Here is a 27744-nt window from a genome sequence, read left to right on the forward strand (position 1 = left end):
AAAAGTAAATGAGAACTTGCAAGATGTTGTAACAACATCCAATTTTAGCTTGGAAGGAGTCAGGTACGTAACATTTCATTTATACAGTCACCTTGACAACTGCTGCAATGTGTTCCTGAGCTTAAAGTTGGTAGCCCAAAGATGAGAAAATCTGCAGATGCTGGAAATCCAAGCAACACACACACACAAAATGTTGGAGGAACTCAGCAGGCCAGGCAGCATCGATGGAAAAGAGTAAACAGATGACATTTCAGGCTGAGACCCAATGAAGGTGGCTTATGTACTCCTCCGGCGTCCAAATGGATATTGATTAAATGTTGTGATTTGGTTAGCTGGTTCAAAACACTGAACAGGTTAGCAGTAGAAAATTCTGACTGGCTAGCTTTGAGGAAGGTCCGTTGGCAGTGTTTGCTTCACTGTCCGGATCCTGTGATAACTGATGATTCTTTGATTGTTGATGTCTTTGTTTCTCTTTTCTCCATAAGGTTTCATATACCGGATCTATGCCAATGTGTTTCTTGATTGATCCTTCTGTAGAGAACCATGCTTTGAAAAATTCTTGTTCTTGCTTAAGTCAAGGCTCTGGCTGTCATCCAGTTGAAACAGTGTCCTTTTTCATCTTCATGAGCTGATACTAGTGAGAGTGGGTTATGCCTTCTCGCTAGCTGATGCTCATGTAGCCTGGTTGATAGATTTCTTCCTGCTTGACCAATGTAGTATTTGTCACAGTTGCGACGCTGGATTTTGTGGATAATATTTGTTCTATCAGTTGTCACCAGTTCTATATGTTGTTGTGCTTTGAGTTGTGATAGGTTCCTCCTCAAAGTTGAAGTTAATGTGTGAGCAACTATGATGTGTTGTTGAAGCAGTCTTGCTCTCATTTCCAATTCATTCTTTATGTAGGGCAATACAATTTGCTTTTTGGGGTTTTTGACCTTGAGGCACCTTTGGATGAAGCTTCTTGGATATCTGTTCTGTTGAAAGGTCTTGAAGAGGTGCTTTTCTTCTTTCAGTTTTGTGTCTGTGGTGGGACTCAATCCTCTGAATAAAGTCTTCAGCCAGCTTTGTTAGTGACACTTTGGCTGATTGCTATTGAAGTTCAGAACTTGATCAGTGTGTGTTGCTTTCTTGTAGACCAAAGTCTCTAATTGACCAGCAGTAGGTCTCTTGATAAGAACATCCAAGCACGCAAGCTGGCTTTCCTTTTCAATTTCAGCATGAGTAACTTTAAGTTCCTGGGCATCAACATCTCAGAGGACCTATCCTGGGCCCGACTCATTGATGAAAAAAAAAGACATGACAGTGGCTCGTTAAGAGTTTGAGGAGATTTGGTATGTCACCAAAGAGTCTAGCAAATTTCTACAGATGTACAGAGGAGAGCATTCTGACTAGTCGCAACATTGAGGGTTCAACAATACTGGATTACAAGACCCAGCAGAATGTTGTAGATTCAGCTAGCTTCATCACAGACACAAGCTTCCCCCACCATCGAGGACATCTTCAAAAGATCTCAGGAAAGCAGTATCCATCACTAGGAAGCCTCACCATTTGGGACATGTCCTCTTCTCATTATTACAATCAGGAAAGAGTCCGAAAACCCTCACTCAATTTTACGAACAGTTTCTTCCCCTCTGCCATCAGATTTGATGAATGCATGAATACAACCTTGAAATTAGGTAGATTTACTTGTAGCTCAGTTAGAGATTGGCAGGAATGATGTCGGGGGCATTACCAAGTCATGATTGAAAGAAGATCATAGCTGGGAGCTTAACATCCAAGGATATCTATAATATTGAAAGGGTGTCGGCCTGAAAACGCTAACTGTTTGCTCTTTTCCATAGGTGCTGCCTGGCCTGCTGAGTTCCTCCAGCATTCTGTCTGTGTTGCTTATACTTGGCAGTGGTGGCTGCAGTCAGTGGAATATTTCAGTGAGATTATCCTTTTGAGGAACAGTCACCTCACATGTTCCTTCTGCCACTGACACCAGTGATGATGGTAGAATTTCACATGCTGACTTGGAAGCATACGGGAGTGAGATAGATTGGCTGGTTAAGTGGGTAGAGGGGGTAGGTGACTGTTGGTTGAAAATGGAATTAAATCCTTAGAAAGAATAGGATCAGAAGATGTAGAATTCTTGTTAGTGGAGCTTAGAAACTGTAAGGGTAAAAAGACACTGATGGGAGGTACATACAGGTCTCCAAACTGTAGCCAGGATATGGGGTGCAAATTACAATGTGAGTTAGAAAAGGCAATGTAATGGTCCTGATGGTCCTGGGGGATTTCAATATGCAGGTGGATCAGAAAAATCAGGTTGGTGATGGATCCCAAGAGAAGGAATTTATAGAATCCAGATGACATGAATTCTCATCTAGGTGGGAGGAGAAGATGGTGGCGTGCCGCGCGTGCGCAGCCCTCCCGTGAAAAATGATATTGTATCTGTTAAATATGGGCCATGGACAATTCTGATTTGATGGAGAATGGACGTGAAAGCACAGAGGAACATCTGGAGCAATTTCTGAAACGCCCGTTTGCTGCTGTCGTTACTGTGTGGTCGTGAATCTTTCAGAGGCTAGGTCTCAAAATCCCTGGCCTTGCCTGCTTTTGACGACCGAGAAGAAGGTCGAATCGTTCGGACAGAGATCCCGCTCGGTACTCGGTGTCGGAGAGCTGATCAGAGCTTGAAGTTTTCGGATGACTCAGAGTTGGATTGTGGTCGGCATGGCAGGGAGAGTTTTTCTTCCTTCTCCAGTCTGCGTGAGATGTGGGACATTTGAGAAACTTTGAACTTTACTGTGCTCACTGACTTCTTCATCAAGTTATGATATTGTTACACTGTAACTGTATGTTATAATTATGTGGTTTTGTCAGTTTTTTCAGTCTTGGTTTGTCCTGTGTTTTGTGGTATCACACCGGAGGAAATAATGTTTCATTTCTTAATGCATGCATTACTGAATGACAATAAGAGAGGACTACATGTCTTCATAATCATCATAATCATAAAGATGGCTTTTCCAAGCAGCTTGTCATGGACCCTACTAAGCAAAAGGCAATTCTGGATTTGGTGTTGTGTAACAAACTAGATTTGTCTAGGGAGCTTAAGATAAAGGAACCCTTAGGAGGTAGTAGTAATAATATGATAGAATGCACCCAGCAGTTTGAGAGGGAAAAGCTAAAATCAGATGTATCAGTATTACAGTGGAATAAAGGGAACTACAGAGGCATGGGAGAGGAGCTGGCCAAAGTTGATTAAAAGGGGACACTAGCAGGGATGATGGCAGAACAGCAATGACTAGAGTTTCTGAGAGTTACTTGGAAGATAGTCATAGTCATACTTTATTGATCCCGAGGGAAATTGGTTTTCGTGCAGGATTGCAGGATTGCAGGATTGGTTCATCCCAAAGAAGCAGTAGCATTCTAAAGGGAGGATGAGACACCATGGCTGACAAGGGAAATCAAAGACAGCATAAAAGCAAAAGAGAAGGCATACAATATAGCAAAAATTAGTGGGAAGATTGAGGATTAGGAAACTTTTAAAAACCAACATAAGGTAACTGAAAAAGCAATAAGGAGAGAAAAGATGAAATATGAAGGTAATATAAAAGGATACCAAACTCTTTTTTCAGATATATAAAGTGTAAAACAGAGGCGAGAGTGGATATCACACCTCTGGAAAATTATGCTGGAGAGGTAGTAATGAGGGACAAAGAAATGGCAGACAAACTTAATAAGTGTAGTCTTCTCTGTGGAAGACACTATCAGCATGCTAGAAATTCAAGTGTCAGGAAGCGGAAGTGAGTGTATATTACTGTTATTATCTGATTATCATAGTTCAAACGTATATTCTTTAAAGTTTAATGCTGGAATGTATTAATGTGAAACATCGACTGCACTATAAATGCCATAAATTTCCATAAATGCTGCCTGGCCTGCTGAGTACCTCCAGCATTTTGTGTGTGTTGCTTGGATTTCCAGCATCTTCAGATTTTCTCTTGTTTGTGGTTTTATTAATGTGAAACTTACTTTTGAGGCAAAATATTAGGAAACAGCTGACACATAGCAGACTTCTCCAGACAGTAGACATCACCTTCAGTTTTAATTGGGTTTTTGAACCCCAGTAACAGTGAACATTACTGCAAAACCTTTGGATTGATATAAAAACCAAACTGGCCTATTAAGGCTCATCAGGGAATGATGCCTGCTGTTCTTCTCTGGTTTAGCCTACAAATGGCACAAGTTCCCTCTCATTTGCTCTCTGATATGGCCCCAGAGGCACTTTGCTCATACAGAAGACTTTGTGAACATATTCATGGGCTTCTAGGGAGTGGGGCTTTTTCAACATCATTTGAATTCAAAGAAAAAGGAGCAAAGTACTATCACAATGCAACTACCCCAAGATGAAAAATATTTTCTTTGAAAATGCTATTTAGAGAAGATGATCACATTCCTACATGATGAATGCTCTCTTGCCTTGCTCCGAGCGTCTCAGCTGTCAACACAACATAATGACAGAGCTCAGCTTTAAATCACAACTGTGTGGACAAATGAGATAATTATGGGCCTTGTTCTTTCATCCCCTGCAAAAATCAGTACATGTGAAACATCCTTTAAAAAAGACATGAAAATAGAAAATGACCAAAGGTCAAAAAAACTTATTTTATTTTGAAAATATTTTCAGACAACGAGAACTCATGGAAGGCGCTTTATGAGATCAGTAAGGATAGATTGTTTGTTCTGTTTACATTTGTGTTAAGTAATTTGCAACTCTGTTTCAAAAAATATATATCTAATTTTTTGCAATCGTCATCTTCAACACTAAAGTTGCTCCCCTTCTCCTGCTGAAAGGTCTCGGCCTGAAATGTCGACTGTACTTTTCTCCTCCATAGATGCTGCCTGGCCTGCTGAGTTTCTCCAGCATTTTCTGTGTGTTGCTTGGATTTACAGCATCTGCAGATTTTCTCTTGTTTGCCCCTTCTCAAATGTCATTTGAATGAATTTTTAAAAATTTGTTTTTATAGGTTTTAGTTGAACAAAATACATTAAATATAACTTACTGAAATGCAGTTCTGCATCCAGCTGTCACTGTCCATAAAGACCCTGGTTTATTGCACCATTTATTTTTGGAAGCTAAATTACCTGTGTTGAAAAATATACTGCAGATATTAATCAGTTTATCATGGGCTCCACCAATGATAAACTATTACTCTTTAATTTACACCAAGTTATTATGTTGAACTATTTGTTTCTTCATGGTTATTTATTGTTCAGTTATTGCTGCCCTAACATGGTCCTGTTTGAGTGTTGGTTCCCCTCAAAACTGAAGCCTGTGATGTTAACCATGTTTGGTGAAGGATAAACTGATTGGGATTCTTTGGAAAGAACAAGCAAGACGGACAAAGGAGATTAGCTGGATGCTGTGTACTTGGATTTTCAAAAGACCTTTGACAAGGCACCACACAGGCACCACCACAGAGGCTGCTTAGCAAGACTCCATGATATTACAGGATAGATTCTAGCATGGATAGAGTTTTGGCTAATTGGCAGGAGATAAAGTGTGGGAATAAAGGGAACTGTTTCTGATTGGCTGCTGGTGATTAGTGGTGTACTGCAGGGAACACACATAAAAGTTGCTGGTGAATGCAGCAGGCCAGGCAGCATCTCTAGGAAGAGGTACAGTCGGCGTTTTGGGCCGAGCCCCTTTTTCAGGGCTAACTGAAAGAAGAGCTAGTAAGAGATTTGAAAGTGGGAGGGGGAGGGGGAGATCTGAAATGATAGGAGAAGACAGGAGGGGGAGGGATGAAGCCAAGAGCTGGACAGTTGATTGGCAAAAGGGATATGAGAAGATCATGGAGGCCCAGGGAGAAGGAAAGGGGGGAGGGGGGAAGCCCAGAGGATGGGCAAGGGGTATAGTGAGAGGAGCAGAGGGCGAAAAAGGAGAAAGAGAAAAAGAATGTGTGTATATATATAAATAAATAAATAAACCTGATGTCTGGGTAGCCTCCAACCTGATGGCATGAACATTGACTTCTCAAACTTCCGCTAATGCCCCACCTCCCCCTGTATCCCATCTGTTATTTATTTATTTATGTACACGCACATACTTTTTCTCTCTCTCCTTTTTCTCCCTCTGTCCCTCTCACTATACCCCCTGCCCATCCTCTGGGCTCCCCCCCTCCCCCTTTTCTTTTTCCCTAGGCCTCCTGTCCCATGATCCCCTCGTATCCCTTTTGCCAATCAATTGTCCAGCTCTTGGCTCCATCCCTCCCCCTCCTGTCTTCTCCTATCATTTCAGATCTCCCCCTCCCCCTCCCACTTTCAAATCTCTTACTAGCTCTTCTTTCAGTTAGTCCTGACGAAGGGTCTCGGCCCGAAACGTCGACTGTACCTCTTCCTATAGATGCTGCCTGGCCTGTTGCGTTCACCAGCAACTTTTATGTGTGTTGCTTGAAATTCCAGCATCTGCAGATTTCCTCGTGTGTACTGCATGGGTCTGTTTTGGGACCGATTCTTTTTATATTGAGGTGCAATCTGAGGTGCAGAGAGACTTGGAAGTCTGCATGCAGCATTCCCTAAAGGTTAATGCAGGTTTAGTCAGTGGTGAGGAAGGCAAATGCAATGTCAGCATTCATTTCAAGAGGACTAGAATATAAAAACAAGGATGTAATGTTGAGACTTTATAAAAGCCCTGGTGAAGCCTCACTTGGAGAAGTTTGAGCAGTTTTAGCCCCTTTATCTTAGAAAGGATGTGCAGATATTGGAGATGTTTCAATGGAGGTTCACAAAAATGATTCCAGAATTGAAAGGCTTATCATATGAGGAGCATTTGATGGTGCTGGGCCTGTACTCACTGGAATTTAGAAGAACGAGGGAGATCTCATTAAAACCCATCGAATGTTGAAAAGCTTGGATAGAGTGGATGTGGAGATGTTTCCTTTAGTGTGGGAGTCTAGAATCAGAAGACACAGTCTCAGAACAGAGGGATGTCCATTTAGAATGGAGACGAGGAGGAACTTCTTTCACCAGCGGGTGATGAATCTGTGGAATTCGTTGCCACAGGCAGCTGTGGAGGCCAGGTTATTGTGTATTTAAGGTGGAGATTGATAGATTCTTATATATCAGGGCATGAAAGGTTACGGGGAGAAGGCAGGAGAAAGAGGTTGAAAGGGAAATGGATCTGCCATGATCAAATAGCAGAGCAGCTTCAATGGGCTGAATGGCCTAATTCTTCTGCTCTAATGTCTTATAGTCTTAAGAGAAAATGGATGCTGTAATTCAGTTTCTTTTTTTTGGTCCAAACGGCATAATTACCAACTCTGTAAGTACAGTCCTTTCTGAAAAAGAAAGAAAGGTTTCACTTGTGTGTGGTAGGTCATGTTTGACCAATCTATTGGAGTTTTTCAAGGAGGTTACCAGGAAAGTGGATGAAGGGAAGGCAGTGGATATTGTCTACATGGACTTCAGTAAGGCCTTTGACAAGGTCCCGCATGGGAGGTTAGTTAGGAAAATTCAGTCGCTAGGTATACATGGAGAGGTGGTAAATTGGATTAGACATTGGCTCAGTGGAAGAAGCCAAAGAGTGGTGGTAGAGAATTGCTTCTCTGAGTGGAGGCCTGTGACCAGTGGTGTGCCACAGGGATCAGTGCTGGGTCCATTGTTATTTGTCATCTATATCAATGATCTGGATGATAATGTGGTAAACTGAATCAGCAAATTTGCTGATGATACAAAGATTGGAGGTGTAGTAGACAGTGAGGAAGGTTTTCAGAGCCTGCAGAGGGACTTGGACCAGCTGGAAAAATGGGCTGAAAAATGGCAGATGGAGTTTAATACTGACAAGTGTGAGGTATTGCACGTTGGAAGGACAAACCAACGTAGAACATACAGGGTTAATGGTAAGGCACTGAGGAGTGCAGTGGAACAGAGGGATCTGAGAATACAGATACAAAATTCCCTAAAAGTGGCGTCACAGGTAGATAGGGTCGTAAAGAGAGCTTTTGGTACATTGACCTTTATTAATCAAAGTATTGAGTATAAGAGCTGGAATGTTATGATGAGGTTGTATAAGGCATTGGTGAGGCCGAATCTGGAGTATTGTGTTCAGTTTTGGTCACCAAATTACAGGAAGGATATAAATAAGGTTGAAAGAGTGCAGAGAAGGTTTACAAGGATGTTGCCGGGACTTGAGAAACTCAGTTACAGAGAAAGGTTGAATAGGTTAGGACTTTATTCCCTGGAGCGTAGAAGAATGAGGGGAGATTTGATAGAGGTATATAAAATTATGATGGGTATAGATAGAGTGAATACAAGCAGGCTTTTTCCACTGAGGCTAGGGGAGAAAAAAGCCAGAGGACATGGGTTAAGGGTGAAGGGGGAAAAGTTTAAAGGGAACATTGGGGGGGGGGCTTCTTCACACAGAGAGTGGTGGGAGTGTGGAATGAGCTGCCAGACGAGGTGGTAAATGCGGGTTCTTTTTTAACATTTAAGAATAAATTGGACAGATACATGGATGGGAGGTGTATGGAGGGATATGGTCCGTGTGCAGGTCAGTGGGACTAGGCAGAAAATGGTTCGGCACAGCCAAGAAGGGCCAAAAGGCCTGTTTCTGTGCTGTAGTTTCTATGGTTTCTATGGTTGTGCTTTGGGCAATATAAAGCTTGTGTAGTTGAAGGCTAAGTATGCAATCTGACCACAGGCACATGCTTATTGGTGTTCTGGAGTTGCACAGTATGTTTACTGCTAGACGTTTTCAGCAAACTGCAGAGTTTTGGACACAGCTCAGCACATCACAGGAACTAACCTCCTCTCACCGCCTCAGTTGTGCAGCCAACGTAATCAATTTCTCTACAGACCTCAGACATTCTCTGTTCTCCTCCCTCCCACTGAGCCCGAAAGCACGTCCCACCAGGCTGAAAGTCAGTTTGATAGGGTGGACCTTTAACCTCCAGTGATCTTTATTTTTATTTGTTTTTGTGTAGATATACAGCACAGTAGCGGATTCTTCAGCGCGGCCTGTGCCGTCCAATTACACCGGTGTGATCAATTAACCTAGTAACTCATACTGTACACGTTAACCTACTAACTCGTACTGGACACATTAACTGATTAACTCATACTGTACACATTAATCACATTCCTGTGAAATGAGACAGTTTGATTTAGAAGATCTTCAAAGTTCTCCCTCCATCTAAAATTGATGTCAGCATTGCTCTTCAGGATGGTTGAACTATATTTGCTTTTGAGAGGGGCTTGACCAGGCGTGGGTGGGCCAAAAATAGCTTTAGTTGCTTTGAAAATGCCTCAGTGTCGTTGGCGTCTGCTAGTTGTTGGATTTCCTGAGCTTTCTTCCTCCACCATTGACTTTTCAGGTTTTGGGTGCTCTTCTGGACTGCAGCCTTGCATTCCTGATAGTATTTCCCTTTGGTAGCCGATTGTTGGTCATTTTGTAAGGTAATGAAAGCTTTTCTCTTTTCATCGATGAGATGTTGGAGTAGTTTGTTGTTATCATCGAACCAATCCTGATGTTTTTTCATCTTGAACCCAATTGTTTCTGTGCAGGAGGTGATAATAGCATTCTTCAATTCATTCCAGTGTTCTTCAACAGATGGTGGGATTTTGTTGAGGCAGTTGTTCTTGAAGATTTTGTTGGAACTCCTGTACATGGCTGATGTCTTGAAGGATGTCAACATTAAATTTCTCAATAGTGTTCTGATTTTGGTGTTTCATTTTGTGCCGAATCTTCATTCTCATGGTGGACGAGATGAGTTGATGGTCTGTCCAGCGCTCATCAGCACCAGTAACAGCTCTTGTTATCGTACATCTTGTTGGTCCCGAGACTGTATGACGATGTAGTCAATGAGGTGCCAGTAAACAACAGGAATTCTGCAGATGCTGGAAATTCAAGCAACACACATAAAAGTTGCTGGTGAACGCAGCAGGCCAGGCAGCATCTCTAGGAAGAGGTGCAGTCGACGTTTCAGGCCGAGACCCTTCGTCAGGACATCTGAAGGAAGAGTGAGTAAGGGATTTGAAAGTGGGAGGGGGAGGGGGAGATCCAAAATGATAGGAGAAGACAGGAGGGGGAGGGATGGAGCCAAGAGCTGGACAGGTGATAGGCAAAAGGGATACGAGAGGATCATGGGACAGGAGGTCCGGGGAAGAAAGACGGGGGGGGGGGACCCAGAGGATGGGCAAGAGGTATATTCAGAGGAACAGAGGGAGAAAAAGGAGAGTGAGAGAAAGAATGTGTGTATAAAAATAAATAACAGATGGGGTACGAGGGAGAGGTGGGGCATTAGCGGAAGTTAGAGAAGTCGATGTTCATGCCATCAGGTTGGAGGCTACCCAGACAAAATATAAGGTGTTGTTCCTCCAACCTGAGCGTGGCTTCAACTTTACAGTAGAGGAGGCCGTGGATAGACGTGTCAGACTGGGAATGGGATGTGGAATTAAAATGTGTGGCCACTGGGAGATCCTGCTTTCTCTGGCAGACAGAGCGTAGGTGTTCAGCAAAGCAGTCTCCCAGTCTGCGTCGGGTCTCGCCAATATATAAAAGGCCACATCGGGAGCACCGGACGCAGTATATCACCCCATGATATACTGAGGTGCCAATGTTTGGAGCGTGGATGCTGCCAGGAGACTTTGTGCCTGTTTTCTGGTGAAATAGGGTGTTTGTAATCACCAGGTTGTGTTCAGCACATTTGGTGAGCAGGAATGTTCCATTGGTGTTGACCTTGCCAACTCCTTCCTTGCTTATTATTCCAGTCTAGAGCCTATGATCTTTCCTGACTCTGGCATTGAAGTCTCCCAAGAGAATGATCTTGTTGTTGTTGGGAACAAAGTGGTAATCCCAACAGTCCTGTATGCATCAGAAACCTGGACAACATACTGATGACAGCTGAAGGCACTTGAAAATTTCCATCAACGCTGTCTTTGAAACATCTTAAATATCAGCTGGGAAGTTAGAAGAACCAACGTCAATGTGGTAAACCATATATATATGTTGTGACTGGGTTAACTGTCTGGACACGCCCCTCTGTTGACTGCCTCTGTGGCTCCTCCTACAGAGTCCTGTATAAAGGTGTTTCGCCTTGCCCCTCCCCCTCAGTCCGGGGGCAGACTCACCGTGGAGGTCGTGGAGGTTGTATTGTACAGCGAATAAAAGCCTTTCAGTATTTTACCAAACCTCAGTCTTTTTGAGTTTTCGAAGGTGCTTCAGTCAGTGTGATGAATGAAGCAAAAACAACAAGCATTGAAGCCTACGTCATCAAGAACCAACTAAGATGAAGCGGTCATGTTGTTCGGATGAAAGACGAACGTCTGCCGAAACAAATCTTCTACTTCCGGCTTAAAGAAGGCAAACATAAAAAAAGGCGGACAACAGAAGAGATTCAAAGACATCTTAAAAGCCAACATGAAAAACATAGAAAACATAGAAAATAGGTGCAGGAGTAGGCCATTCGGCCCTTCGAGCCTGCACCGCCATTTATTATGATCATGGCTGATCATCCAACTCAGAACCCTGCACCAGCCTTCCCTCCATACCCTCTGATCCCCCTAGCCACAAGAGCCATATCTAACTCCCTCTTAAATATAGCCAAGGAACAGGCCTCAACTGTTTCCTGTGGCAGAGAATTCCACAGATTCACCACTCTCTGTGTGAAGAAGTTTTTCCTAATCTCAGTCCTAAAAGGCTTCGCCTTTATCCTCAAACTGTGACCCCTCGTTCTGGACTTCCCCAACATCGGGAACAATCTTCCTGCATCTAGCCTGTCCAATCCCTTTAGGATCTTATACGTTTCAATCAGATCCCCCCTCAATCTTCTAAATTCCAACGAGTACAAGCCTAGTGCATCCAGTCTTTCTTCATATGAAAGTCCTGCCATCCCAGGAATCAATCTGGTGAACCTTCTTTGTACTCCCTCTATGGCAAGGATGTCTTTCTTCAGATTAGGGGACCAAAACTGCACACAATACTCCAGGTGTGGTCTCACCAAGGCCTTGTACAACTGCAGTAGTACCTCCCTGCTCCTGTACTCGAATCCTCTCGCTATGAATGCCAGCGTACCATTCACCTTTTTCACCGCCTGCTGTACCTGCATGCCCACTTTCAATGACTGGTGTATAATGACACCCAGGTCTCGTTGCACCTCCCCTTTTCCTAATCGGCCACCATTCAGATAATAATCTGTTTTCCTATTTTTGTCACCAAAGTGGATAACTTCACATTTATCCACATTAAATTGCATCTGCCATGAATTTGCCCACTCACCCAACCTATCCAAGTCACCCTGCATCCTCTTAGCATCCTCCTCACAGCTAACACTGCCGCCCAGCTTTGTGTCATCCGCAAACTTGGAGATGCTGCATTTAATTCCCTCATCCAAGTCATTAATATATATTGTAAACAACTGGGTCCCAGCACTGAGCCTTGCGGTACCCCACCAGTCACTGCCTGCCATTCTGAAAAGGTCCCGTTTATTCCCACTCTTTGCTTCCTGTCTACCAACCAATTCTCTATCCACATCAATACCTTACCCCCAATACCGTGTGCTTTAAGTTTGCACACTAATCTCCTGTGTGGAACCTTATCAAAAGCCTTTTGAAAATCCAAATATACCACATCCACTGGTTCTCCCCTATCCACTCTGCTAGTTACATCCTCAAAAAATTCTATGAGATTCGTCAGACATGATTTTGCTTTCACAAATCCATGCTGACTTTGTCCGATGATTTCACCACTTTCCAAAGGTGCTGTTATCACATCTTTGATAACTGACTCCAGCAGTTTCCCCACCACCGACGTTAGGCTAACTGGTCTATAATTCCCCGGTTTCTCTCTCCCTCCTTTTTTAAAAAGTGGGGTTACATTAGCCACCCTCCAATCCTCAGGAACTAGTCCAGAATCTAACGAGTTTTGAAGAATTATCACTAATGCATCCACTATTTCTTGGGCTACTTCCTTAAGCACTCTGGGATGCAGCCCATCTGGCCCTGGGGATTTATCTGCCTTTAATCTCTTCAATTTACCTAACACCACTTCCCTACTAACATGTATTTCGCTCAGTTCCTCCATCTCACTGGACCCTCTGTTTCTACTATTTCTGGAAGATTATTTATGTCCTCCTTAGTGAAGACAGAACCAAAGTAATTATTCAATTGGTCTGCCATGTCCTTGCTCCCCATAATCAATTCACCTGTTTCTGTCTGTAGGGGACCTACATTTGTCTTTACCAGTCTTTTCCTTTTTACATATCTATAAAAGCTTTTACAGTCAGTTTTTATGTTCCCTGCCAGTTTTCTCTCATAATCTTTTTTCCCCTTCCTAATTAAGCCCTTTGTCCTTCTCTGCTGAACTCTGAATTTCTCCCAGTCCTCAGGTGAGCCACTTTCTCTGGCTAATTTGTATGCTTCTTCTTTGGAATTGATACTATCCCTAATTTCATGAAGAAATGTAGCATCGACATCAACAATTGGGAAACTAATGCCAAGGACAGGAAACTCTGGCAAGCCATCATCTGAGAAGGAACAGCAACTTTTGAAGCCAACAGATGTGGAGAATTAGAAGAAGAGAAGAAAATGGAAAGAGAGGCAGCAACAACCAAAGCCCGATCTGCCATCTGGAACTACCTGTCCTGAATGTGGAAGAACTTTCAAAGCCAAGATTGGACTCATAAGCCACTTGAGAACCTATGAGTAGATCAACAGAATGAAGACCACCATCCTCGACCTCGAAAGGATAGCCATGACGACACATAACCTAACTCATCCTGTACACATTAACCAAACTCGTACTGTACACATTAACCTACTAACTCATACATATTTGGGATCTGGGGGGAAACCAGAGGAATCGCAGGCAGTTACAGGCAGAATGTACAAACCCTTACAGACAGCGGCAGAACTAAATCTGCATCACATTAAACTAACCAGTACGCTATTGAGCTGCCCATACTGTTTACCTGCACTGCACTTTCTGTGAAATGTTACACTTTATTCTGTATTCTGTTGTTGTTTTATCTTGATCTACTTCCATACACTGTAACGATTTGATCTGTATGACTGGTATGCAAAACAAACTTTTCACTGTGTCTTGGTATAGGTGACTATAGAATCTAATCCAAAGGGTAAGGTTGAAGTAGCGGTGGATTGTACATATCTTATTGCAAGAAGGTTTTCTACATGTTACTTACCATTTACTATTTAATTTACAGAAGTAAAAGATGATCAGCTGAGCAGAGCATCAGCAGCTTTGAATTTCTGGGACGACCTGTCCTGAGCCCAGCACATAGATGTAATCACAAGGAAGGCATGCCATCATCTTAGATGGTTAAGGAAGCTTGACTTGTCACCAAACATTCTAACAAACTTCTACAGAGATACTATTGAAGGTATGCTGACTGGCTGTATCATAGTCTGGTATAGCAATACAGAGGAACATAAGAAACTGAAGAGAGTAGTAGGGTCTGCCCAATACAACATGGACACAACCCTCTCCACCATCCATAACATCTACCGAAGGCAAAATCCATAATTCCAAAGATCTCCACCATCTAGGCAAAGCCATCTTCTTGTAGCTACCATCAGAAGGATGTGCGCAAGCCTGAAGTCCCACACCATCAGAGTAAAGCTACTTCCCTTCAACCAATTGGTTCTTGAAACAACCTGCACAATCTTATTCACTGGCTCAATATAGCAACATTATAGCCATTTTGAATTCTTTGCATTAAAATGTGCTTTTTTGTTATGCAGTGGATTCCGGTTCATTGGGCCATCGGTTAATTGGGGCAGCCACTTATTTGTGACAATTCTTAAAGAACAAAAATTAATGGAGAAAATAGCCAGGAATCCCTTAATTTATTTGGTATGCAATGCCCCTCAATTGGGGCAGTAGACTGTTGCTGAACAGTTTCTAATTAGCAACAGAAGTGTGCACTTATGTGGCTATTAGACACCTCATCATGTTTAAAGTGAACAGTTTTTAAATAGCGTCAGTGATGTGCATTCTGTTCAAAAAAGCAGTGATTTTTGTCACTGATAGTTGGCGAGAAATAAATAGTAAGGCAGTTCAGAAATGTTTTTAAAAACACAAACACGAAGAATTCTGCAGATGCTGGAAATTCAAGCAACACACATCAAAGTTGCTGGTGAACGCAGCAGGCCAGGCAGCATCTCTAGGAAGAAGTACAGTCAACGTTTCGGGCCGAGACCTTTCGTCAGGACTAACTGAAAGAAGAGCTAGTAAGAGATTTGAAAGTGGGAGGGGGAGGGGGAGATCCAAAATGATAGGAGAAGACAGGAGGGGGAGGGATGGAGCCAAGAGCTGGACAGGTGATAGGCAAAAGGGATACGAGAAGATCATGGGACAGGAGGTCTGGGAAGAAAGACAAGGGGGGGGGAACCAGAGAATGGGCAAGGGGTATAGTCAGAGGGACAGAGGGAGAAAAAGAGAGAGAGAAAGAATGTGTGTATACAAATAAATAAAGGATCGAGTACGAGGGGGAGGTGGGGCATTAGCAGAAGTTTGAGAAGTCAGTGTTCATGCCATCAGGTTGGAGGCTACCCAGTCGGAATATAAGGTGTTCCTCCAACCTGAGTGTGGATTCATCTTTACAATAGAGGAGGCTGTAGATAGATGTATCAGATGGGATGTGGAATTAAAATGTGTGGCCACTAGGAGATCCTGCTTTCTCTGGCAGACAGAGCGTAGGTGTTCAGCGAAACGATCTCCCAGACTGCAACGGGTCTCACCAATATATAGAAGGCCGCATTGGGAGCACCGGACGCAGTATATCACCCCAGCCGACTCACAGGTGAAGTGTCGCCTCACCTGGAAGGACCATCTGGGGCCCTGAATGGTAGTGAGGGAGGAACCTCTTCCTAGAGATGCTGCCTGGCCTGCTGCATTTACCAGCAACTTTGATGTGTGTTGTTCAGAAATGTTTTGCTCACCGCAGCTTCAAGCATTTAGGATTGATATGCCAGTAATGGCCAGGAGTGAAAATGAAGCGATTTCACTACTTCAACAAATTAAAAAATACACAGTATTTGAAGATGTTGACAATCATCTTGAATGTTAAAGTGAAAATGAAGATTTGGAGGATGCAATTATCAATAGTATACTTATACTTTATACTTTATTGTCACCAAACAATTGATACTAAAACGTACAATCATCACAGCGATATTTGATTCTGCGCTTTCTGCTCCCTGGATTACAAATATTAAATATTAAAAATAGTAAAAATTAGTAAATATAAAAAAATTAAATTATAAATCATAAATAGAAAATAGAAAAATGGAAAGTAAGCTAGTGCAAAAAAACCGAGAGGCAGGTCCGGATATTTGGAGGGTACGGCCCAGATCCGGGTCAGGATCCGTTCAGCAGTCTTATCACAGTTGGAAAGAAGCTGTTCCCAAATCTGGCCATATGAGTCTTCAAGCTCCTGAGCCTTCTCCCAGAGGGAAGAGGGACGAAAAGTGTGTTGGCTGGGTAGGTCGTGTCCTTGATTATCCTGGCAGCACTGCTCCGACAGCGTGCGGTGTAAAGTGAGTCCACGGACGGAAGATTGGTTTGTGTGATGTGCTGCGCCGTGTTCACGATCTTCTGCAGCTTCTTTTGGTCTTGGACAGGACAACTTCCATACCAGGTTGTGTTGCACCCTAAAAGAATACTTTCTATGGTGCATGTATAAAAATTAGTGAGGGTTTTAGGGGACAGGCCAAATTTCTTTAGATTTCTCGGGAAGTAAAGGCGCTGGTGGGCCTTCTTGGCACTGAACTCTGCTTGGTTGGACCATGTCAGGTCATTTGTGATATTGACCCCGAGGAACTTAAAGCTTTTGACCTGTTCCGTTTGCGCACCACCGATGTAAGGGGGGGTCGCGCAGTCCACTACTCCTTCTGAAGCCAACAACCAATTCCTTTGTCTTGCTGACATTGAGGGATAGGTTATTGTCTTCGCACCATGCCACCAGGTTCTTAATTTTCTCTCTGTTCTCAAACTCGTCATTACCCGAGATATAGCCTACAATTGTTGTGTTATCAGCAAACTTATATATTGAGTTTGATGGAAACTTGGCTACACAATCATGGGTGTACAGTGAGTACAGCAGGGGGCTGAGTACACTGCCTTGTGGGGCACCGGTGCTCAGAGTGATTGTAGAGGAGAGCTTGTCCCCTATTTTTACAGCCTGAGTCCTGTCTGTGAGGAAGTTGAAGATCCAGCTGCAGATCTGAGTGCTAAGGCTCAGGTTCCAGACCTTAGGAATCAGTTTATTTAGAATTATGGTATTAAAGGCAGAGCTGTAGTCAATGAAAAGGAGCCTTACGTATGTGTCTTTATTCTCCAGGTGTTCTAAGGAGGAATGTAGGGCCAGAGAGATGGCATCTGCTGTTGACCTGTTGCTCCAGTAGGCAAATTGCAAAATGTCGAGTTGACCGGTGGGCTGTGGTTGATGTGTGCCATAACCAGTCTCTCGAAGCACTTCATAGCAATTGATGTCAGAGCCACAGGTCGATAGTCATTCAGGCATGCCACCTTGCTCTTCTTTGGCACTGGGATTATCGTTGTCTTCTTAAAACACGAGGGGATCTTAGACTAAAGCAAGGAGCAGTTGAAGATGTAAGCAAACACTCCAGCTAGCTCGCTCGCACAAGCTCGGAGCACCCATCCCGGGACGCCATCTGGGCTCGTCGCCTTCCTTGGATTTATCTTCAGGAAGGCCCTTCTAATGTCCTCCGCGGTGACGATGAATCTCAATGCCACCAGGTCCGGTTCATCTGGAGGGAGCGGGATGAAGTATTGTACGATAGTACTGTACGAAGGCAGTCTATTATCTATACTAGGTGTGTGTGCTAATTTTGTTCATTTACAATCAATCAAAACAACACAGCAGCATAGTCTGGATGAATTCCCCTGTAGATAACTATCAGGAACTAGTACACAGTTTTACAATCCTGTAGTAGTATTGGTAGTGTTCTAATTTGTTTTCCATTTTATTTAAATACATAATTTGTTACTCAGTTACACAGTAGTTTTAACTATTTCCAGGAAAATTTGGCTAATTGGGCCCAAAATGTACTGGTCCTGATGTGTCCCAATTAACCGAAATCCACTTTAATTGTTTTCTATCTGGGACGCCAGGTAGCACCATTGAGCCCTCTGGAAACGTCATGGGCTTATCAATGAAATGTCAAAGAAGGAGAGTGCCCACCTGATGACCCCGATAACGTACCTACCTTCCTTGTCAACACTCCATGCCCACTGCCAACATCGAAAATGCCGATTTACCATGGGGATTGAAACATAAAGTCCTTGCAGTCCTACTACTTTCTTGTAACAAAGTTAGCATAATTTATGCTTTTCTTGTGAATTCTCCTTACGTGATGCTATGTGCCTGTGATTTTGCCACAAGTTTTCCATTTCACTTGTGCATTCATGTGTGCATGACAATAAAATCAACTTTGAAGTATTTACATTGATAAGCGAGATATAAATAATGGCTACTCTGCTTTTAGTAACTTGTGGAAAGTTTGCTCCTTGGAGAAAACCAAAAGCTTGCACCATCTCCTAGAGCACTAACTTGCTATCAGTTCAGTTTAGAAAAGCTAAGCACTGAAAATTTCCCGTACTTTGTAGTTTTAATAAGATAGAAGTACATTTTTTGAAGATCTTTTAGCAGAATTTGAACATTCTAACAACTAACTTGATAATTATATTTCCCACTACAATGTTCAATCACTTCAGCCAGATTGCTTCCATACATCTTATTCGGAAATCAATAAGATCAATGTATGGAAATGTTAGGAGGAGAATTTATTGTGCTATTTAATCTGAACATGATTGATTTCTTCTTTACAGGTGCTTTTATAATTAGATAGAAGAAAATTGATTTGCGGAAGTTGACACCAGTAACAAAATTGCATGAAATATATTCCTATAATGACACAAGCATTAATCAAGAAAAGTGAATAAAAAGCTGTATACATTGTAAATCTAAAATAAAAACAGGAAATACTCAGCAATATATGTGGAGATAAACAGAGTTAGTGTTTCAGGTTCATGTTTCACCAGCACCAGGAAAGGTTAGAAATAAACTGGAATTGTTACTGTTTTATTATTGTCACATGTGCCAAGATACAGTGAAAAGTTTGTCGTGTATAACGTTCATACAGATCAGAACATCCTGACTGGCTGTATCACCACCTGGTATGGGAACTGTACCAACCTTGATCACCAGAGTGGTATGGACAGCCCAGCACATCTGCGGTCGTGATCTTCCCTACATTGAGGATATTTATAGCACCAGGTGCAGAAAGAAGGCCTGGAAGATCATCAGGGACACCAGTCACCCCAAACATAAACTGCTTCAGCAGCTTCAGTCTGGCAAATGGTACTGCAGCATTAAAGCCAGGACCAACAGGCTATGGGACAGCTTCTTTTTACAAGCCATTAAGACTTATAAATTCACATGTCTGTACATTACAACGTAGTCATAACGCAAAGATTTTCACTCCCTCGTGTTGTGGGATGGATGTAAAATTTAAATAAATTCAATTCAAACTCAGTTCAATTCATTACACGAAGTGATGAGGTAGAGCAAGATAAAACAATAACAAAATGCAGGAAAAAGTGTTACAGACAGAGAAAGTGCAGTTCAGGTAAACAATAAATGTAAGATCATAATGCGGAAGATCGTTGTACTAGGGAACCATTTAATGGTTTTATAACAACGGGTGTAGCGGCAAAACAAAACCATTGCCGATGGCCCTGTGACTGCTACTGATTTGTATACTTGCATGATGTGCCATCAGCTCTGTTGATTGCTCCAAAAGTCGAATTGTTTATTTGATCCTGTATTAGCAATTAGCAAATATACAATCTTGAAGTAACGAAACTTAGTGAAGCTAAGTGCTATTCAGCGTTATTGAGTGGTCAGCAAAAGATATAACCTCCGCTGGTCCCAAGCTACAAACTGCTAAGAAGTAAGAATATATAACTTATACCCTTTCACATTTACCACACCCCATTCATATTGCTAGTTAACATAATAAACACACAGAATACAAAGCAGACAAAGACAGATACACGGCTCCTACGGAGTTCAAAATAATTTATTGTCAAAAGATGTATATAGTGCCTACAAGAGGTATTCACCCCCTTCACCACCCACCACCTCCTGGAAGTTTCATGTTTTACAACATTGAATCACAATGGATTTAATTTGGCATTTTTGACACTGATCAACAGAAATGACTTGGGTCGAAATGAAAACAAGTGTCTACGAAATGGTCTAAATTTATGACAATTATTAAGCACAAAATAATTATATAATTACTCACACCCTTCAAGTCAGTATTTAGTAGATGAACTTTTAGCAGCAATTACAGCCTTGAGTCTGTACAGATAGGTCTCTATCAGCTTTGCACATCTGGATACAGCAATTTTTCTCCATTCTTCTTTAAAAAAATTGCTCAAGCTCTGTCAGATTGCATGGGGATTGGGAGTGAACAGCCTTTTCAAGTCCAGCCACAAATTCTCAATTGGATAGAGGTCTGGACTCTGACTCGGCCACTCCAGGACATTAACTTTGTTGTTTTTAAGCCATCCCTGTATATCTTTAAAAACGCAGACAGAGGAAATCTGCAGATGCTGGAAATTCAAACAACACACGCAAAAAGTGCTGGTGAATGCAGCAGGCCAGGCAGCATCTATAGGAAGAGGTACGGTCGACATTTCGGGCCGGGACGAAGGGTTCCAGCCCGAAACGTCAACTGTACCTCTTCCTATAGGTGCTGCCTGGCCTGCTGCGTTCACCTGTATATCTTCGGCTTTATGCTTGGGGTTATTGTCTTGCTGGAAAACAAATCTTCTCCCAAGTCACAGTTCTCTTGTGGACCGCATCAGGTTTTCCTCCAGGACTTCCCTGTATTTTGCTGCTTTCATTTTACCCTCTATCTTCACAAGCCTCCCACGGCCTGCTGCAGTGAAGCATTCCACAGCATGATGCAGCCACCACTATGCTTCATGGTAGGAATGGAGTGTTTTTGATGATGTGCAGGATAGCGTTCAGTCTGATGACCAAAAAGCTCAGTTTTGGTTTCATCAGACAATAGAACCTTCTTCCAGCCGACTTCAGAGTCTCCCACAAACTCTAGCCAAGATTTCATGAGAGTTTTTTGAATAGTGGCTTTCTTTTTGCCACTTTCCCATAAAGCTGTGACTGGTGAAGCACCCAGGCAATAGTTGTTGTATGTGCAGTCTGTCCCATCTTAGACACTGAAACTTGTAACTCCTCCAAAGTTCTCATAGGTCTCTTGGTGACCTCCCTCACAAGTCCTGTTCTTGCACGGTCACTCAGTTTTTGAGGGCAGCCTACGCTAGGCAGACTTACCGCTGTGTCATATTCTTTCCGTTTCTTGATGATTGACTTAACTATACTCCAAGGGGTATTCAGTGCCTTGGAAATTTTCTTGTATCCATCTCCTGATTTGTGTTTTTCAATAACCTTTTCACAGAGTTGATTGGAGTGTTCTTTTGTCTTCATGGTATAGTTTTTGCCTGGAAACTGACTCACCAGCAGTTGGGCCTTCCAGACACAGGTGTATTTTCACTGCAACCTATTGAAACACCTTGACTACACACAGGTGATCTCCATTTGACTTATTATGTGACTTCTAAAACCAATTAGCTGCACCAGTGATGATTTAGTGTGTCATATTAAAGGAGGTGAATACCTATGTAATCAATTATTTTGTGTTTTATGTTTGTAATTAATTTAGATCTGCTTTCACTTTGACACGAGTCTTTTTCTGCTGATCACTGTCAAAAAAAAAGCCAAATTAAATCCACTGTGATTCATTGTCGTAAAACAATAAAACAGGAAAACTTCCGGGGTGGGGTGAGTTGAATACTTTTTATAGGCAGTGTACATATTCAACCTTGAGAGTTGTCTCCTAACAGGCAGTGAAGAAACAAAGAAATCCAAAAGAACCCATAATAAAAGACTGCAAAACACCCCAACCTGCAGTGAAAGGAGATAAAAACAAATCAAACCATGCAAACGATAATCACTGGCAAATAACGTTCTGAACTGAAGTGTACAAGAACAGTTTGAGATGCCTAGAGCCGAGTATACGTCACGGAGAAGCAAGATGAACTAACGGAGTACGTAGGAACTCAGAACCAATCAGGCAGCTCCGGTGTCGAGATGAAGCAATAGCCCCCAAAGACAAAAACTACAAAGCACGACATTGAAAATCCCATGCTAATTTCATCACCCCAAATTGAATAAAAGTGATAAGTGCAAAGAAAGTTGAAGAATCCCCATGCTCCCAAACGAGACACCTGCAGGCAAACTGAACTGAAAAACCAGAGCATGTCTAAAGTCCAACAATTAGACATGAAAGGTAAATATTCGAAGGAATGCTGCATACCCACAAGGTTACACCAAGAAAATTCAACCCACATCCTCACTGAAAAAAACCTTTTTTTAAGAAATGACCCCTGGTTGTGGCAGTCCCAGTTTTTCAAACCAGTATTGAGTACGTTCACTGTGTTAGTGGTGGGCAGGTCAGTGTTTTCTGGAGCCTGATCAGTACCAGCTTCCCCTTTTGCTGCCTGCACATTGGAGCTGGGACATTTTGGGCAGACTTTGTGCAGGTGGCACACTCCTTAGCAGAGGTTGCAGCGTTTGCTCTCCTGGTTGGTGGCATTCCTACTTGCAGTTCCTGCAGATCTCTGCATTGCATTGGGTTGCAACATGTCCTGGCTTGTTACAGTTACATCATAGCCTGGGTTGGCTTGCATACAGCATGTAACCGTGATCCCACCCACGGGAAAAACTGATGGAGCATGGATATTGGAGTCATTGGAACCCATCCTCAGCTTGACTTTGACCTGGCACTTGGTTGTCCGGATCCTGAACATGTCCTTCGTGTCCACACAGTTTCCTGTGCCCGAGATGTAACAGGCAAGAAGGGTGAGGATAGTAGGGAAGCGGTGTTAGGTAAATTGAAGGGATTAAAGGCAGATAAATCCCCAGGGCCAGATGGTCTGCATCCCAGAGTGCTTAAGGAAGTAGCCCAAGAAATAGTGGATGCATTAGTGATAATTTTTCAAAACTCTTTAGATTCTGGACTGGTTCCTGAGGATTAAAGGGTGGCTAATGTAACCCCACTTTTTAAAAAAGGAGGGAGAGAGAAACCGGGGAATTATAGACCGGTTAGCCTGACAACGGTGGTGGGGAAAATGCTAGAGTCAGTTATCAAAGATGTGATAACAGCACATTTGGAAAGTGGTGAAATCATCGGACAAAGTCAGCATGGATTTGTGAAAGCAAAATCATGTCTGACGAATCTCATAGAACTTTTTGAAGATGTAACTAGTAGAGTGGATAGGGGAGAACCAGTGGATGTGGTATATTTGGATTTTCAAAAGGCTTTTGACAATGTCCCACATAGGAGATTAGTGTGCAAACTTAAAGCACACGGTATTGGGGGTAAGGTATTGATGTGGATAGAGAATTGGTTGGCAGACAGGGAGCAAAGAGTGTGAATAAACGGGACCTTTTCAGAATGGCAGGCAGTGACTAGTGGGGTACCGCAAGGCTCAGTGCTGGGACCCCAGTTGTTTACAATATATATTAATGACTTGGATGAGGGAATTAAATGCAGCATCTCCAAGTTTGCGAGCGACACGAAGCTGGGCAGCAGTGTTAGCTGTGAGGAGGATGCTAAGAGGATGCAGGGTGACTTGGATAGGTTGGGTGAGTGGGCAAATTCATGGCAGATGCAAATTAATGTGGATAAATGTGAGGTTATCCACTTTGGTGGCAAAAACAGGAAAACAGATTATTATCTGAATGGTGGCCAATTAGGAAAAGGGGAGGTGCAACGAGACCTGGGTGTCATTATACACCAGTCATTGAAAGTGGGCATGCAGGTACAGCAGGTGGTGAAAAAGGCGAATGGTATGCTGGCATTCATAGCAAGAGGATTCGAGTACAGGAGCAGGGAGGTACTACTGCAGTTGTACAAGGCCTTGGTGAGACCACACCTGGAGTATTGTGTGCTTTTTTGGTCCCCTAATCTGAGGAAAGACATCCTTGCCATAGAGGGAGTACAAAGAAGGTTCACCAGATTGATTCCTAGGATGGCAGGACTTTCATATGTTGAAAGACTGGATCGACTAGGCTTATACTTGTTGGAATTTAGAAGATTGTGGGGGGATCTTATTGAAACATATAAAATCCTAAAGAGATTGGACAGGTTAGATGCACTAAGATCGTTCCTGATGTTGGGGAAGTCCAGAACGAGGGGTCACAGTTTGAGGATAAAGGGGAAGCCTTTTAGGACCGAGATTAGGAAAAACTTCTTCACACAGAGAGTGGTGAATCTGTGGAATTCTTTGCCACAGGAAACAGTTGAGGCCAGTGCATTGGCTATATTTAAGAGGGAGTTAGATATGGCACTTGTGGCTACGGGGATCAGGGGGTATTGGGGGAAGGCTGGTACAGGGTTCTGAGTTGGATGATCAGCCATGATCATACTGAATGGCGGTGCAGGCTCGAAGGGCCAAATGGCCTACTCCTGCACCTATTTTGTATGTTTCTATGTTAACCATATATAACCATATAACAATTACAGCATGGAAACAGGCCATCTTTCAAATAACTGGCAGCTGTCACTACGGTGTAATTGAACCTGATAGCTCTAACACCGTCACCAGCCTGCCTACTCAAACTTTTAACCAATCCCTGTCACTCTCCCTCAACCGAGCACTGCCACTCATTTAACAACTGAGAGATCCGCTTCGCCCACATCTTGCATGCCTCCACCCCTCTTGGGTGGGCAATATCCCAAACGCAATGTGGAACCTGCCAGAGCTGGAACATTTACTCACAGACATTACCGTCGAATCAGACCACTCTTTCCTCTCTCTCCCAACAGCATGGACAGCCCCAAGTCCCACCACCAACTCGTCAACGCTAGTCTGAACTCAAACAAAGACCTCACCCACCACACATGCAGCAATAACCAGCACATAACCCACAGAGACACACATTACTGATTTAAACAGGGCAATCACACAGCATACCAGTAGATCCAATCCCAGATGAGCCCCCACAATGTAGCCCCCCTGGCCAACCTCAGGGTCGCTCGGCTCGCTGTCATCTAGGGAAACAGCCCTCGGCCCCGCCAAACTGGGTAATAGTTTGTGTGGATGCTGTGTGATGTACCCCACCCCGCCCAAATAACAAACAATACACCAGATATGATTAAATGATTTACAGTTTATAGATATTACTGGAACTATATAATTAATAACTGATAACAGAGTGATCAGCAGCACTGAGGCTCCACAGAGGACTGTCTTGTCTCCCTTTCTCCTCACCATTTACACCTCAGACATCAACTACTGCACAGAGTCTTGTCATCTTCAGAAGTTTTCAGATGTCTCTGCCATAGTTGGATGCATTAGCAAGGGAGATGAGGCTGAGTACAGGGCTATGGTAGGAAACTTTGTCACATGGTGTGAGCAGAATTATCTGCAGCTTAATGTGAAAAAGACTAAGGAGCTGGTGGTAGACCTGAGGAGAGCTAAGGTACCCGTGACTCCTGTTTCCATCCAGGGGGTCAGTGTGGACATGGTGGAGGATTATAAATACCTGGGGATACGAATTAACAATAAACTGGACTGGTCAAAGAACGCTGACTATTTCTCCTCAGGAAATAGAGACGGCTCTGACCCTTCTTGCTATCTACAAGGGTCAGAGCCGTCCCTATTTCCTGAAGAGACTGAGGTGCTTTAACATCTGTCGGACGATGCTGAGGCTGTTCTACGAGTCTGTGGTGGCCAGTGCTATCATGTTTGCTGTTGTGTGCTGGGGCAGCAGGCTGAGGGTAACAGACACCAACAGAATCAACAAACTCATCCGTAAGGCCAGTGATGTTGTGGGGATGGAACTGGACTCTCTCATGGTGGTGTCTGAAAAGAGGATGCTGTCTAAGTTGCATGCCATCTTGGTCAATGTTTCCCATCCACTACATAATGTACTGGGTGGGCACAGGAGTACATTCAGCCAGAGACTCATTCCACCGAGATGCAGCACAGAGCGTCATAGGAAGTCATTCCTGCCTGTGGCCATCAAACTTTACAACTCCTCCCTTGGGGGGGTCAGACACCCCAAGCCAATAGGCTGGTCCTGTACTTATTTCATAATTTACTGGCATAATTTACATATTACTATTTAACTATTATGGTTCTATTACTATTTATTATTTATGGTGCAAGTGTAACGAAAACCAATTTCCCCCGGGATCAATAAAGTATGACTATGACTATGACTATGACTAATAGAGAATAAAATAAAAAAGGAAAATAAAAGGCGCCACACTTATCAAAGTTCAATCTCTTCGTGCACAAACAGTTGGAGCTCAGGACCCTCCTTCTTCACCCGGCGACCCCTCGGACCAGCTCGACCTGCCACCTGGGACCAACAACGGTGGTCGACCGGACGCTCCACACGAGTCTGTCTCCGTCTCCTCTCCTCACCGATCACCCTGGACCTCGGACTCCTGCTTGGGGTCCAACCCTGTTAGCGGACTCACAGCACCTGGTCCATCCTCTGACTCTCTCTCCCGCCTTCTGCACAAAAACCCACGCATCACACTAACTTACAGACACACAGAAAGAACAACATCTATCCCAATTGGTTTGTTCACCCTCCTATCAGTAACATGATCCAAACAAACTGCTAGTGGGAGGGCTTTCTCAGCAGTTAACATAACAAAGAAGCCATTTCAATTATGACATAACAAAGAAGCCATTTTAATTAGACTACGCAGTAACATAAAAGAAGAAACGCCTTACACTAGTTTATGTTTGGAGTCATTTTTAAAGAGCAGAACAATATTGTCTATTCTCCAATTCTCTGGTACCTCTCCTGTTGCTAAGGATGTTTGAAATATCTCTGCTAGGGCCCTGGCAATTTCTGTACTTGCCTTCCATAGGGTCCGAGGGAACACCTTGTCAGGCCCTGGGGATTTGTCCACCCTGATTTGCCTCAGGGTAGCAAACAACTCGTACTCTGTAAACTGTACAGGGTCCATGAAGTTGATGTGCTTTGCCTCACTTCTGTAGACTCTGTATCTGCCTCCCGAGTAAATACAGATGCAAATAACGCATTTACAATCTCCCCAATCTGTTTTGGCTCCACACATTGTCTTCCTTTCATTCTTAACATACCTGTAGAATCCCTTAGGATTCTCCTTCGCCAACTTTGTGTCCTCTTTTAGCCCTCCTGATTTCTATCTTGAGTGTTCTTTTGCATTTCTTGTACTCCATAAGCACCTCATTTGTTCCTACTTGCCTATACCTGCTATGCACCTCCTTTTTTCTCTTAACCAAGGCCTCAATATTCCCTACACTTGTTATCTTCATCTTTTATTCTGACAGGCACATACAAGTTTTGTACTCTCAAAATTTCATTTTTGAAGGCCTTCCACTTACCAAGTACATTTTTCTCAGAAAACAGCCTGTCCCAATCCACACTTGCCAGATCATTTCTGATACCATCAAAACTGGGCTTTCTCCAATTTAGAATCTCAACCCGCAGACCAGACCAATCTTTTTGCATATTTATTTTGAAACTAATGCATTGTGGTCACTTGATGCAAAGTGTTCTCCAACACAAACTTCTGTCACCTGCCCTGTCTTATTCCGTAATAGCAGATCCTGTATTGTAC

Source organism: Mobula birostris, chromosome 14, assembly GCF_030028105.1.
Source record: "Mobula birostris isolate sMobBir1 chromosome 14, sMobBir1.hap1, whole genome shotgun sequence".
NCBI classification, from domain to species: domain Eukaryota; kingdom Metazoa; phylum Chordata; class Chondrichthyes; order Myliobatiformes; family Myliobatidae; genus Mobula; species Mobula birostris.